Below are 13569 nucleotides of genomic sequence, written 5' to 3' on the forward strand. Positions count from 1 at the left end.
TCAGTGGTTTTAAAGGAGTGTACATTTGAAGACAATGAAATGAAATGCTTGGTCGACTGAGAGCCTAGCGATGATACTATTTTGATGTGTTAATATTTTAAAAAGAGCTTATGTCCCCATCACTTTAACCTGGTTGGATAATTGTATTCTCTCTTTGAGGTTAAGATACGTATTAGGAGTTCAATCTAAAATATATGATCACCTCACTTCCACTAGGGGGGTCTATCTACCAGTGTAGTTAACTCCAACGACTCAGGTGTGGCTTAATCCCACTTTGAGCAAATCTGTGCCACAAGGCTAGCCCTGCTTTAAGTAGTTCTAGTTTTTAGGCTCAGAAACCCAGGCACAGCACAAAAATGGAGTGCTCCAGTCATTCCGAGGTTGCTGCAGTAGACAGAGGGTTTTTTTTGGCTAATGCCTACAAAGCCAAAAAATCTCTTAAATGTTCCCACTTTCATTTATAGCTGCCCTAGTTTCAAGGCTGAATATGTATCAACTGGATCCACTTTTGTAAATAAGTTTTTAAACTCCTAACCTCAGAGACTCCTCTGCCCATTTTTCTCTCCCCCACCCCGCCCTGCCCATTTCTATACTCAGCACAATATAATCTGAATATCAGAACTGCCACGTTTTTCCAACAGCAATCTTAACTTGGGCCACATGGGCGAGTACTGGTCGTCACCCGAGTTGTTTCAGGGGCTTCTCATCATTCCATCTAGATACTAACAGGCAAAAACCCAACCAACTCGATTTATCAGATTTAGAATCCACTGTTTTTGTAGCTGATTTCTGATCCAATTAATTCCAAACTACAAATTACTGGTGGTTAATTTTAGTCAAGAAATGAACCACCACCTTCACGTAGATGTCTATTAAAGAGAACAGTTCAATTAGAATATAGGCCAGAACCAGGAATATGGGTAAATCCTAATTTTTTGTGACACTATCTTACGGAATATGGCTTCAAAACTATCATTTAGGGATGAAGTGGGTGTGAACTAATGGACGGCTTCCCTACCAAATAATTAGTAAGATTTTTTTAAATTTAGGAGAGCCACTGGGGAGATATATATCCCAGCACAAACATATTTCAAATAGTTATTTTAAAAACAGCTCCCGTTTTTACTTCGGATAAAATCGGAGCACCAAATTCCCTTTCTGTTCCCCTCCTCCAAATCCAAGTAGAATTCCCTGGAGTAGAGGCTAGTTCACACTCCCCCTCTCCTTTTTTGTCGTGGTAGTTTTGGAAAATGGGCTTCAGCCATTACATTCCAGTTTTCAAGGCAAAAGAAGTCATGTGACCATTACCCTAGGGGCATCAGAGACTTGGGGCACGTGATGCCAATCAGCAAGTGTGGGACTTCGGCCACTTCGCTGGAATTCACTGTAAATCGCGTCTCCAGGATCAAGTTGAGGCTCCCAAGACACATTGTGACATCAATAAAGTGGCGCTAAGTGCTTCTCTCTCAGGAGTCTGTCATTTCACTTGACGTTTTCAACCTACGTCGAGGCCAGCCAGGCGCTCGGCCCCATCCCCCCGCCCCCGCCAGCATCCCGTCCGTCGGATCCTAAAAGGCGAGGCTCGCCAACAGTTCTAGGCTCAGCCTGCGCCCCTGCGGGTGGGGTGCAGATCCGGGGAGCGGCAAGAAGCACCGCGTCGGGCAAGTGTCAGACAGCAGTGACCCCACTCCCCCCCCCCGCCCCCCGCCTGGGACCAGCCGCTGTCCCGGAGCCGAGCGGTTGGAGCCGCCCGCGCGCTAGAGCGGTAGCAGCGGCTGCAGCTCTGGGACTGGCGAGAAGCCAGGGCGGGGGTGCTCAGCGTCCCCCCGCCTCGTATTAGCGCGCTTAAGTGCTGCGGCGGAGGAAAGTAAACAGCGGCAAGTGCAGCTGGGGGGCGGGGGAGGGGAGATCACCCCCCTCGGGCTCCGCCCGACGCTCAGCCTCCCCAGGAGCCGCGGGAGGTCCCGGCTGCCGCCGCCCGGGCCGCGCGCGCTCGCGGCTGCAGAACCGGAGGAGCCGGGCAAGGAGCGCACGGGAGGCGCGGGGTCCGGGGAGAGGAGGACCGAGGGGTTCGGCCCCCACGGCCCGCGGAGCTTGTGCTACTGAAGAGAAAAAAGTGCTTACTCATAGGAGACGCGGCGCGGTAGCGGCGCTCTCGCCAGTGGCCAGGGAAGCGAGCGGGCGGCCGGCAGTCGGAACCCGGCTCCTTCCCTGGGCCAAGGCAGCCGCTCGGGGACCCGGAACTGGCTTGAGCCCGGAGGTCACCCGGGGCGGGCGAGCGGGGGCCGGAGGCGTCGCAGGCTGCGGGCTCCGGGATTTCCCGAGGCCCGGGCGGGGGGGCAGGGGCAGGGGCCGGGGGAGGACGGCGAAGGGAAGTTAGCCGCCCCGTTCCCACTTCGGGGCCGCCGCCACGGCGGGGAGAAGGGCAAGGGTGGGCGTCAAGGACCGCGGCCCCAGGTAGGCAACAAGTTGGGAGCAACTAGCGAAACACCACCACCCCGATCGTTAAGAGCAGAAAACGTGTTTGCGGCGGGCGGTCGTGGGAACGCTGTCACTCCCACCCATCCTGGGTGCGAGGACCGCTTCGGCGCCCAAGGTCCAGGACGGAAATGTCCGCAGCCCCCTCTCCGCCCCGCGTCCCCCCGCGCTGGGCACGTTCCAGCCCAAGTTCCGGGAGATGCTCTCCCCTGGACGCACGCCTGCCCGCGCCCCGGGCGCCCGCTCCCGCCGGGCCCTGCGTGCCCCCAGAGCACTTACGAGGAGTCGCAGAGTCCCGGCCCCGGCACGGCAGCCTCCGACCGACGCGCTCAGACAACTTCTGCCTCTTGGAATCTTGGCGGCGGCGGCTCTAAAGGCAGCGCTCCCTCCCCCCGCCTGCCCCCTCCGCCCCTCGGCCGCCGCCATTGGCTCGGGTGGTGCTAACAGTCGGCCTGGGAACCTGGAAGGGGATTGGGCCACGAGCCTGTCACATCAACTGGGTGGGGAGCCGGGAGAAGGCTCCCCGGGATGGGCACCCTGGCGGGATGGGGACTCTAACCCCGCGGCCGGAGCGGAGAGTGGTCCCTCGCGCCGCAGCTCCCTCTCCCCGGCTACCAAGGCATTAGAAGCCCACGGTGCCTGGCTCAGTCATATGCAAAAAAAGTAAAAATTAAAATAAAAAAAAAGTGGAAGAGATAAATGGGAATGTTGGGAATGGGAGATTGAGAGTCACCAAGCCCCTATTTAAGCCCGAGGGAACCGTTCCCCCCACCCCTGGAACGGCGAAGATAAGCCCGGCGCAAGGAGGGACGTTACTCGTAGTTTCGTCCGCGCGGATGAGCCCAGGTGTGAGACCTTAGCGATCTTCCCTTTTCCCTTCCGGGGTCCAGGGATCAGAATATGGACCAGGACAAGGCTCTCAAGTCTGGTTTCGTGCCAAGTGAATTAGTCGTGGAGCAAGACCACCTGTCTGGTAGGTTTGTCCATGCGGAAAGGGGTGAGAGGTCGCGGTGGTTCGGGATGGTGGAAGTAACGTCCTTCCACTCGTTCGACTGGAAATGGATGTCAATTCTCATCAATCTCTTTCCACCAGAGAAAGCTTGCAGACGTGCTACTACTTCCCAGAGTACCTCTTCTGTTTGCCAGAGTAGCTTTTCTTCTTTGCCCATGAGATTGCCTCCAGGTCAGAGCTGGCTTCTTCCATTAATACACTGGGAGGTTTCCCTCCGTATCTGCATTCCGATCCTATGGCTCACTCCAGATCCAAAATCAGCTCGGAGGGCCGGAATCTGAGGGCACTCTCCAGGGTCAGGTCAAGTGATTGGCTTGTGGGACAGCTGTCGAAGGGAAAGTTTTAGCCCTTTCCCGTTCGAGTGGCAACCATCTGGTTCCAGAACTGTGTCCTTGATTTTTTTTTTTTTTTTTACAAACAAAATTGGTTCAGTTCCATCCCATTTTCCATGTGTTTTAGGAAAAATGCTAAATTAAGAGTGGCCTGAAAGATTGAACGCTCTTGTAAAGAGACCCCCATTTGATCTGCTATTATGAATTCCCTTGGAGAAATTAATCTGTAGTGGGTGCCAGGACTTCTTAAATGGGAAGGTGTAGGGGAGTCCAGAGACTGCCCAAAAGGTAGATAAGCAGAGAAGGACTTGGCACTGGGGAAAAAAAGACTTGTTAAATATTTATTAATGATTAACCAACCAGAAGGACTTATGAAAGGCACAGGAAGGTGAAAAAGAAATGAGAGGGCAATCATGCTTTCAGAAACATTACATTTCTGTTATAAGATTTCATACTGGGTCAGGTTGGGGTCACCACAAAAATATGGATTTCAACGCATTGCTGTTAGGGTGACTGGGCAGCCGTGCACTGCCACACACATTTACAATAGGCTCCAGAAGGAGATCTCTGGCTTCCAGTAGTTGTCCCGCGTTTTGGTATGGTTTCTGGAATGCTTTGCACAGAATTTCTAGACACGCTAAATATGGTACTTTGGTTTTCTACCTTTTGCCTGTAAGTCACCCCGGAAAAGCTTCCACCTGCTTTCCGACTTAAACTGACAGACTTAGCAATAGTGTGAAGGAACTCGGCAAGCTAAGTTTTCGAGGATAGATATATTTGTCTCAGTTAATTTTCGACTTCAGTTTATTTTTCAAGTTTTGGAATTTAGAGGATGTCAAAATATTAAGAATCCTATGCATAGGCTACTTTTGCTTTCTTTTTTAATCAGAAAAGCTTATGTTGAAAGTTTAATAAAAGTCTTTGTTCACCACTAACAGTGAGGATGTAGAATTCTGAGTTTGTTGGTGAGAAGTGTCACTTTAATGGAAGCGCAGTGGTCTATAGTTTCAAAGCTGCAGGGTGCCCAAGTGGTGGCACTACTCATGGCCTCAAGAGTCTCCAACAGAAAAAATATACCTTAAACATGGAACCACCTATTTGGATCTAGTTGAGATTCCCCCTACTTTTTTTTTTTTTTTTAAGATTTATTTATTTGTTAGAACACAGAGGCAGAGGGAGACACAGACTCCCCAATGAGCATGGAGCCAGATGCAGGGGCTCTATCCCAGGACTCTGGGATCATGACCTGAGCCAAAGGCAGACAGTTAACCAACTCAGCCACCCAGGAACCTGCTAGTTGAGATTCCTATGTAACAAACTCAACAGTATAATCCAGGTAGAACTGCATTTTGATGGATATTATTAAAATAGGCATTTTGATGTAACTAAGCTACCTTTGTGTTGCCCCAAATCTAAAAGGTCTCTTCACTGTCTAAATGTGTAATTGTGTACCAATCTATTTTAATTAATTGCTTTATGATTTATCAGTTAATTTCCAGGAACCAATATATTTTGCTTTCATCTTATGTTTTAGTATGATAATTCTATTTCATGTTATGATATTTTTATGTTCTTGGATTGATCCTTGATTCCTTTTTTTTATTCAACATGTTATATGTGGTTAAAAATATAGCTCATATGATAATATCCATAGCAAATAGTGACATACAACTTTTCAATTGTGATTTAAAAAAATGTGATTTTAAAGATTTCTCTTATCCTTAAATATTAAAGCATGAGGGTGATCTTGGTAGACCTGGAAACGTCTTAAAAATTTTTGACCCAGAATATAATAATTGCAAAGTTATTTCCATTGTTTACTAAGTGAAGGTGGTTTTCAAGTTGCCAACTCAAAATGTATGCATGTATAACACATGAATGTTAACTCTTTGGATAGGCGTGTTAAAATATTTCTCAAGTCTTAGCAGTTACTATCAATTTGAATGACTGCTAAAACCTGCCGATTATCTTTTTTTTTTTTTAAGATTTTATTTATTTATTCCTGAGAGACACAGAGGGAGAGGCAGAAACATAGGCAGAGGGAGAAGCAGGCTCCCCATGGGGAGCCCGATGTGGGACTTGATCCCAGGACCCTGGGATCACAACCTGAGCCAAAGGCAGATGCTCAACCCCTGAGCCACCCAGGTGCCCTTGCCAATGATCTTATAAGCATATTTTCATAAAGAAATTATTGTGACATGTCCAAGAGTGTTTTCACATTTTCATTTTTTTAAAATAAATTTTTATTTATTTATGATAGTCACACAGAGAGAGAGAAAGAGAGGCAGAGAGAGAAGCAGGCTCCATGCACCGGGAGCCCGACGTGGGATTCGATCCCGGGTCTCCAGGATCGCACCCTGGGCCAAAGGCAGGCGCCAAACCGCTGCGCCACCCAGGGATTACCTCATTTTTAAAAAAATTTATTTATTCATGAAAAACACACACAGAGAGGCAGGCTCCATGCAGGGAGCCCGATATGGGACTTGATCCCGGGTCTCCAGGATCAGGGCCTGAGCTGAAGGCAGAAGCTCAACGGCTGAGCCACCCAGGTGCCCCACATATTTTCATTTGTTAAAAAGAAAAACAAAAGGCCAAAAAAAGTCCAATGAAATGTCTTTACTAGGATTAGGATATATTTGATCAACAGTAAACTTCTATTATGTAGATCCAATGAAGGTCACTATTCCATCACAGGAAATGCTCAGAATTAAACTGTTACCCTCAGGTTTCCTGTCAAATCATTAATGGACAATATTCTTTTAAGCACCTATTATGTTTTGGGCATTGAATTAAATAATACGGCACGCTGGGGTTAAGCATCTGACTCTTGATTTTTGGCTCAGGTTGTGATCTCAGGGTTGTGGGATGTTGGACTCTGGTCAGTCTGCTTGAGTTTCTCTCTTCCTCTCCCTCTGCCCCTCCTCCCTCAAATAAATCATCTTTTAAAAATCAATTATATGCAACGTAGAAAAAGTATGGTCTCAACACACATGGAATTAATAGTTGAATAATTCAATAGCAAAACCAATGTAGGTGAAATACTGAGACAACAAGATAGAATATACAAGGGATGCTATAGTAACTCTGGATGCTCTGGAATGGGAATGATTAGGCTGAAGCAGTCAGAGAAGGCATCTTTTGTGCAATGGTACTTGAGTTAGGCTTTAAAAGATGCATAAAACGTGATAAGGCTAAGTGGAAATGAAAGGCATTCCATTTCAAGGAGGAAAGCAAAAGAAATTTGGGTGAGTTTCTGGGATTGGACTTCCTTTACAGGCTTCCACTTCCCTATCTGCAAAACAAAAGCTTTGAATTTGCCCATTATAAAGGTCCAGTGATAACATCAATCAGAAAGTGGCTTGACATCTATTTAATCCACTTCGAAGATAAAATATCTGTTATACTTCCTGTTCTAGAGATAGAACAGACTTCTGAACCTTGTTTTACAGTGATTAAATTGCAAATTACAGGAGGTCTTGCTTTTGGTTACAGCAATTTTGACAGTTGCTTTAGATACTGCTATGTTAGTCCCTCCCATGAAGTTTACATAACTAATTAGCACATGTCACATTTTTGGTTTGGAAGGAAAAACACGCCTGTAAATTACAGGGCAGGTAGGTGAGTGCACTAGCTCCCATGCATATCTTGGCTTCACTATTTTGTGTGTCTGGGTTATAAGAGCATTCTTTTGGATGGAATATTCAATCTGCATCAGAATATAATTCCAAACACTGAAAGTTTCCTATGAGAAGGGTCTTTTAGAGATATACTAGAGAGCTTTCAGAATAAATTGTAGAGCATATTTCAAAATTCATAAGGATTATCCATAATTTTCCACACCACTAATCAGGCTCCTAAAAGAAACAGTCATGTCTAGCCTATTATGTTTGGTTGTTTGATGCTCAAATGTTAGGCTAGATTTTGGTGAATTTAGGAGTGTGTGAGTGCATGTGTGCATGTGTTTGTGTGTCTGGTTGTGTGTGTGTGTGTGTGTGTGTGTAGAGAATATAATCAGATTTTAAAATGCTATAAATATTTGGGTGTCTACTAAATATGCAAAATGTGGCTTTGAAAAGTAATTGACAGTATTGCAAGATGAACGAACTTTGAAAACATGCTAAATGAAAGAATCCGGACATTTATGTGATTCCATTTATATGAAATGCACAAGAAAGGAACATCCGTAGAGACATCCATGGAGGAAAATGGGGGAGGTTCCTGCTAACAGGGGTCCTTCTTGGGGTCATGAAAATGTTCTAAAATAGATTGCAATAATGGTTGCACAACTCTAAATATACTAAAAACCACTGATCGGTATTATTTAAGCAGGTGACTTGAATAATGACTGTGAATTATATCTCAGTAAAGCTGTATTAAAAGAGAGATTGACACAGGCTGTTTAAACACAGGAAACTCATACTAATGAGGATATGACATGCGATGGCAGAAAAAAGTTGTTATAAGGATCTGTATTGGAAGAGACAAACTACCCTCAGAAATCAAAAGGGTTTTGGACCATAAAGGATTCTATGTCCTGGTCAAGCGTGAGCCCTTGTTTGCCACTTTCATAGAAAAAGGACAAAGTACTTTGTCAATATACCACAAAAGAGAGTTACATGTTGCAAAAAACATTTTAAACAAGCCAGAAACAGAACCCAGATAGCAAAAGATGATATATACCTTTTCTGATACTTTTAGAAAAGTTTAAGTACATGACTATATTGCTTTAAAGATTTAAACCATGACAAGGTTTTAATAACTAATTGCAGTTAGAAGATCTGGTCTAAATAACCAAAGGGTTCCTTAGAAAGTGTCACAGAAGTTTCATTTTGAATCAACAAACATTTCTTGGATAATTCAAGACCAAGAATGCTTTCACCTGTGTGTTTCTTTATCAATGCCATAGGGTCGTATAAACAACATCTCATTTAGTAGATGGAATGAAGTAGGCATCTAACTAAACTAAGCTTTTTAAAAAGGTTTAAATATTTGGGAGTCCTTTGGAAAGAACATTATGTGAAATGAGATCAGACTCTTAAGGACTATTCTGGCTCAGGTGTCAGCAAACATTATCTTAAAAGGGCCAGATAGTAAATATTTTTGGCATACAGATCATACAGTCTTTGTTGCAAATACTCAACTCTGCTGTTGTAGTACAAGAGGAACCACAGACACTAAATAAACAGGCATGGTGGTGTGCCAGTAAAACTTTATTTTTAAGAATAAGCAGCAATAGATTAGGTTTGCTGCTGTAGTTTGCCAATGGACCCCTGGCTAGTTTCCTGTGTTTGCTTCAATAGGGATTTGGCATCTGGGTGTATTTGTGTTCTTAAAGGGGTATTTAAGTAAGAGTTAGTTGATGGAGCACTTGGATGGCTCATAGGTTGAGCGTCTGACTCTTGGTTTCTGCTTCAGTCATGATCTCAGGTTTGTGGGATTGAGCCCTGTTTTGGGCTCTGTGCTCAGTGCAGAGTCTGCTTGTTCTTTTCCCTCTTCTCTTCCACTTGTGCTCTCTCTCTCTCAAATAAATACATACATAAATAAAATCTGTAAAAAAAAAAAAAAAACCCAGTTGGTTCACAGCTGGAGATACGAAACAAGTTAAAACGGAAATTAGCACCCTTCCCTCAGCACAATCTTAGATCTTCACAATCTTAATACTAAGCAATAGACAGATGGTTATATCCTACTGTCATTTCTTTTCCACTTTTCAAATTCGAATGTAAACACAATGACAAAATTTCACCAAGGGGAAAAATGACAATATCTACAGTTACCCCTTATTAAGTTCTTCAACGTGGCGGGATTTGTACTAGGAACTTTACGTATATTGCCTCATTTAATGCTAATAACTTCCACAAATGGGCATATATCCCCATTTTAAGACGAGAAAGCTAAGGCTTACAGAATAAGTAAACTTTTACACAGGTCACCTGGCTTGTAATGCAGGAGTGGGGTGCAGGTGTGAGAGTAGGCAGGAGAGTGTTCTATCTTTGCAGCCTGTGATCAGAACCACAGTGTTACAGGCAATGTTCCCTGCTTTATCCCAAGAAATAAAGCACAAGAGCACTACTGAGTATTTCACCCTTCTTCTCATTTCTATGGAAAAGTGGCTAGCCCAGTAGGAGTAAATCTCACAGGTAAGCAGGCATGTTTATTACAGTAATGCCTAATCTAATGTTAGGCATGCATTTATTTTCATAATTCTATACAAGGTGTTTTCTTTCCACCAAATGGCACTGTCAAGTTTAAAGAGTAGGTCAGTGGATCCATGTAATAGCAATGTATGCCGATGGCAGCAGGAAGAATATAATCCTATCTTCGTCTTTTGTAATATTTGTAGGTGATGTCTAGGACTAATAATAAATATTTTTATGGGGCACCTGGGTGGCTCCGTGGGTTAAGCTTCTGCCTTTGGCTCAGATCATGATCCCAGGGTCATGGGATCGGGCCCTGTATCGGACTCCCAGCTCAGCAGAGTCTGCTTCTCTCTCTGCCCCTGCCCCTGCTCATGCTTTCTCTCTCTCTCTCAAATAAATAAAAAAATTTTTAAAAAGATGTTTTAATATTATGAAGACTGGAAGCAAAGGGTGTTTTGAGTCTATATTCTACAGGGTTTTAAAATCTAGGGTAATTTTAGTGAAAAGTTTATCAAACTAGTTGTTTGTTACAAACACAAAACAACAGCAGATTTTCAGTTTATCTGCTAGGCAGGATAAAGACAGAGGCATAATTTATCAAATTTTCCCCCAAATATACTATTTTTTTAAAATTTTTATTTATTTATGATAGTCACACAGAGAGAGAGAGAGGCAGAGACACAGGTAGAGGGAGAAGCAGGCTCCATGCACCGGGAGCCTGACGTGGGATTCGATCCTGACGTGGGATTGGATCGAGCCCTGGGCCAAAGGCAGGCCCCAAACCGCTGCGCCACCCAGGGATCCCCCAAATACACTATTAACAGCCCAAGTTGTCTTACCTTATGAACTCTGAACTACAGGTCACACAAATCATTGTGTTTATGGGGGGTAGTTTTAAGCAGCTGAAGCATATTCTAAGATAAGTGTTGATAAAAAAAAAAAAACACCCATCGCATAAGAGCATCTTGGTGGCAGAGCTCATTAAGCATCCGACTCTTGGTTTCAGCTCAGGTCGTGATTTCAGGGTCATGAGATCGCCTGGCTTCACTCTCAGTGTGGAATCTGCTTGGGTTTCTCTCCCCTCTCTACCTCTCACCTTCTTGTGTGCATGTGCTCTCTCTCTTTCTCTAAAATAAATAAATCTTAAAAAAAAAAATCTCCCATAGCATAGAGCTGACATTTTATTTAACATAGGGCCTCTTGAAGTATCACATTTAAGTACCAAAATAATTTGATCATTAATATAGAATTTTTGTATTAGAAGAAACATTATATTTTATTTATTTTTATTTTTTAAGATTTTATTTATTTATTCATGAGAGACACACACAGAGAAAGAGGCACAGACGCAGGCAGAGGGAGAAGCAGGCTCCATGCAGGCAATCTGACGTGGGACTCGATCCCAGGTCTTCAGGATCAGGCCCTAGGCTGAAGTCAGCACTAAACCGTTGAGCCACCTGGGCTGCCCAGAAGAAATATTATAGACCATCTCCCTCACTTTACAGATTAGGAAAACTGAGGTCCACAGAAGCAAAATGACTGGCCCTAAGTTTTGGTTCTTTCAAAGTTCTTTTATAAAGTTCCCTTAGGGCGGCACTTTTCTTTTTAGAAGAGAAAAGCACTTGTTGGCATTTAATGAACCTCCCTCTCCTTGGCTTCAAGCTACCAGGACACAGGCACCCCCACCTCCCACATGCTTAATCTTCTCAATGTGTCTACTGAAGGAAGAACGTGGCTTTCACCATGACAGGCTGTTCTGGGAGCTTCTCTTTCCAAAACTTTGTAGTAGCCCGTCGCACCACATCAATGGGAAGAGCAGCTCCAGTCCTGTTTTTGACAACATTTACCTGTGTCTGCTCACTGACCGAGGTCCACAGTTTATCAAGGTTGACAGTTGGGCAGAAGCTCTGGTTCCTCTTTAAGTGGTCATGCCTCATACCGACTTTTCCACAGTAGCCTGGGTGATGTTTGTCAATGTTGATCCCGTGGTGATGCATGCCACCAACATTACCTTGGCCCTCTGGGGGCTTCTGGTGCTTGCCTGTGAGGCAGTGCCATGGCTCCCGTGGCCCCAATGGTTCTGGGCCTTCCTTAGTTTGGATGGCATGTCGGCAACCCAGACGAAAGAGCTAGGGTGGCTTTTTGAGGATTATACTTTTCTTTCTATGTAACTCAACTTCAAGTGTGGATTTGCAAATATGCTAAATAAAGATGCATTGCAGTGACAGTGCCATCACTTGGGCCATGTAGCAGGGTGAGGTCCTTTCCAGCTATTCGTTTCCTGGAGAAAGGAAGTCAACAAGAGGGTACTGGCTGTAGTCAAACAGCATGCAGGCTGTAAGTGGGTCTCCAAAGCCTTGCACCTTGCAGAGCAAACCTAGAGCCAGGACTGACCAAGGCCAGGCACTCAGTTAACCAAAACAAATGCAAAATCCAAGCGTTAAGGACCTAATAATCTTTTTTTTTTTTTTTTATGATAGTCACAGAGAGAGAGAGAGAGAGAGAGGCAGAGACACAGGCAGAGGGAGAAGCAGGCTCCATGCACCGGGAGCCCGATGTGGGACTCCATCCCAGGTCTCCAGGATCGCGCCCTGGGCCAAAGACAGGCGCCAAACCGCTGTGCCACCCAGGGATCCCAGGACCTAATAATCTGAGTGCTTGACGAGAAGGCTGGGTAAAGGTAAAGAAAACCTGAGTTGTAACTAAGCAGAGAGATAGTTTGGACTGATATTTGTGTCCTCTAGTTAATTACCCTGATTTGAGAGGCATGGAAGGAAGTACATTTTTCCTTGGGAAGCTGGAGGAAAGTATTTATATCATTAGCAGCAAGTCCGTGTCTGCAAAGAGGTCACTGGTCAGGTCATTCTGCCACACAATGGAGGGACTTCATCTAGTTGGCTTCCTTCATTCTCTTCTCTCCCCTACCTTATTGTTGGCTCTCTAAGACTCTCTTCTGTAAAAGGACAATGAAGCCCTGTGTCTTCATTAAACCTGAAAAAGAGATTCTTCATTCTTTCCAATTTATTTTTTTTACCTTGATGGAAGCATGTACTGCTCATGAAAACGGACTCATCATTCTGTCTCATTGTAGGGTACAACTTCAGCGGAGCAGAAAATCCCAAGGAGCGAGGTATAGGTAACAGATTGAAAAAAAAAAAAAAAAAAAGAAAGAATTGGAAAGATGAAACCCAAATATGAATACCAGCCTCTCCAACCTGCCAGCAACATATGACTATGTGTTGGAGCTCCCCAGATGCACAGAATGGATGTGCAGGACTAGAATTGCTTGTTGGGGATTCTTCTTTAAAATTTGTCTTGGAATATTTAAAAATAGTAAGTAATATACATCATTCTTTTTACCAGAAATGATTCAGAACATTAAGGTCTTTCCTATGCCTAATTTTCCATTTTGAATTAAATGTAAAATTTTCAAAAATGAATCAATACTGCCATTAATATTTATATCAACCCAGTTTTTGAGTATGTGGAGGAAAGAAAATCCTCTGAAGGATGGAACAGCTCAGCTTTCAACGTGCAGGTCAGAAAATTGGGTTAATTGAATGCTTATCAGTAATAGTATAATTTTTCCCAAATGTCTCATAGCATT

The 13569-nt window shown here is 44.3% G+C and overlaps 1 protein-coding gene and 1 long non-coding RNA gene across 10 annotated transcripts in view; one reads left to right on the forward strand and one right to left on the reverse strand.

Moving 5' to 3' along the window:
• PLS3 (plastin 3) overlaps nucleotides 1–2912 on the reverse strand; it is a 91223-nt gene extending 88311 nt beyond the window's left edge. For 4 of the 9 annotated variants that reach the window (XM_072816995.1, XM_072816989.1, XM_072816996.1 and 1 more), the window contains exon 1: nucleotides 2758–2912. The gene's annotated coding sequence lies outside the window, so the exon portion shown is untranslated. Of the gene's footprint in view, nucleotides 1–2124; nucleotides 2235–2757 lie in introns of those variants that run through there. The other 5 variants (XM_072816998.1, XM_072816990.1, XM_072816997.1 and 2 more) reach the window with 5 other exon arrangements.
• The window catches only part of LOC140628107 (uncharacterized), a 34264-nt gene continuing 23606 nt past the window's right edge, over nucleotides 2912–13569 (forward strand). The window contains exon 1 of the long non-coding RNA XR_012026507.1: nucleotides 2912–3451. This is a non-coding gene — a long non-coding RNA (uncharacterized lncRNA). The remainder of the gene's footprint in view (nucleotides 3452–13569) is intronic.

Source organism: Canis lupus, chromosome X (genome assembly GCF_048164855.1).
Source record: "Canis lupus baileyi chromosome X, mCanLup2.hap1, whole genome shotgun sequence".
Taxonomy (NCBI): domain Eukaryota; kingdom Metazoa; phylum Chordata; class Mammalia; order Carnivora; family Canidae; genus Canis; species Canis lupus.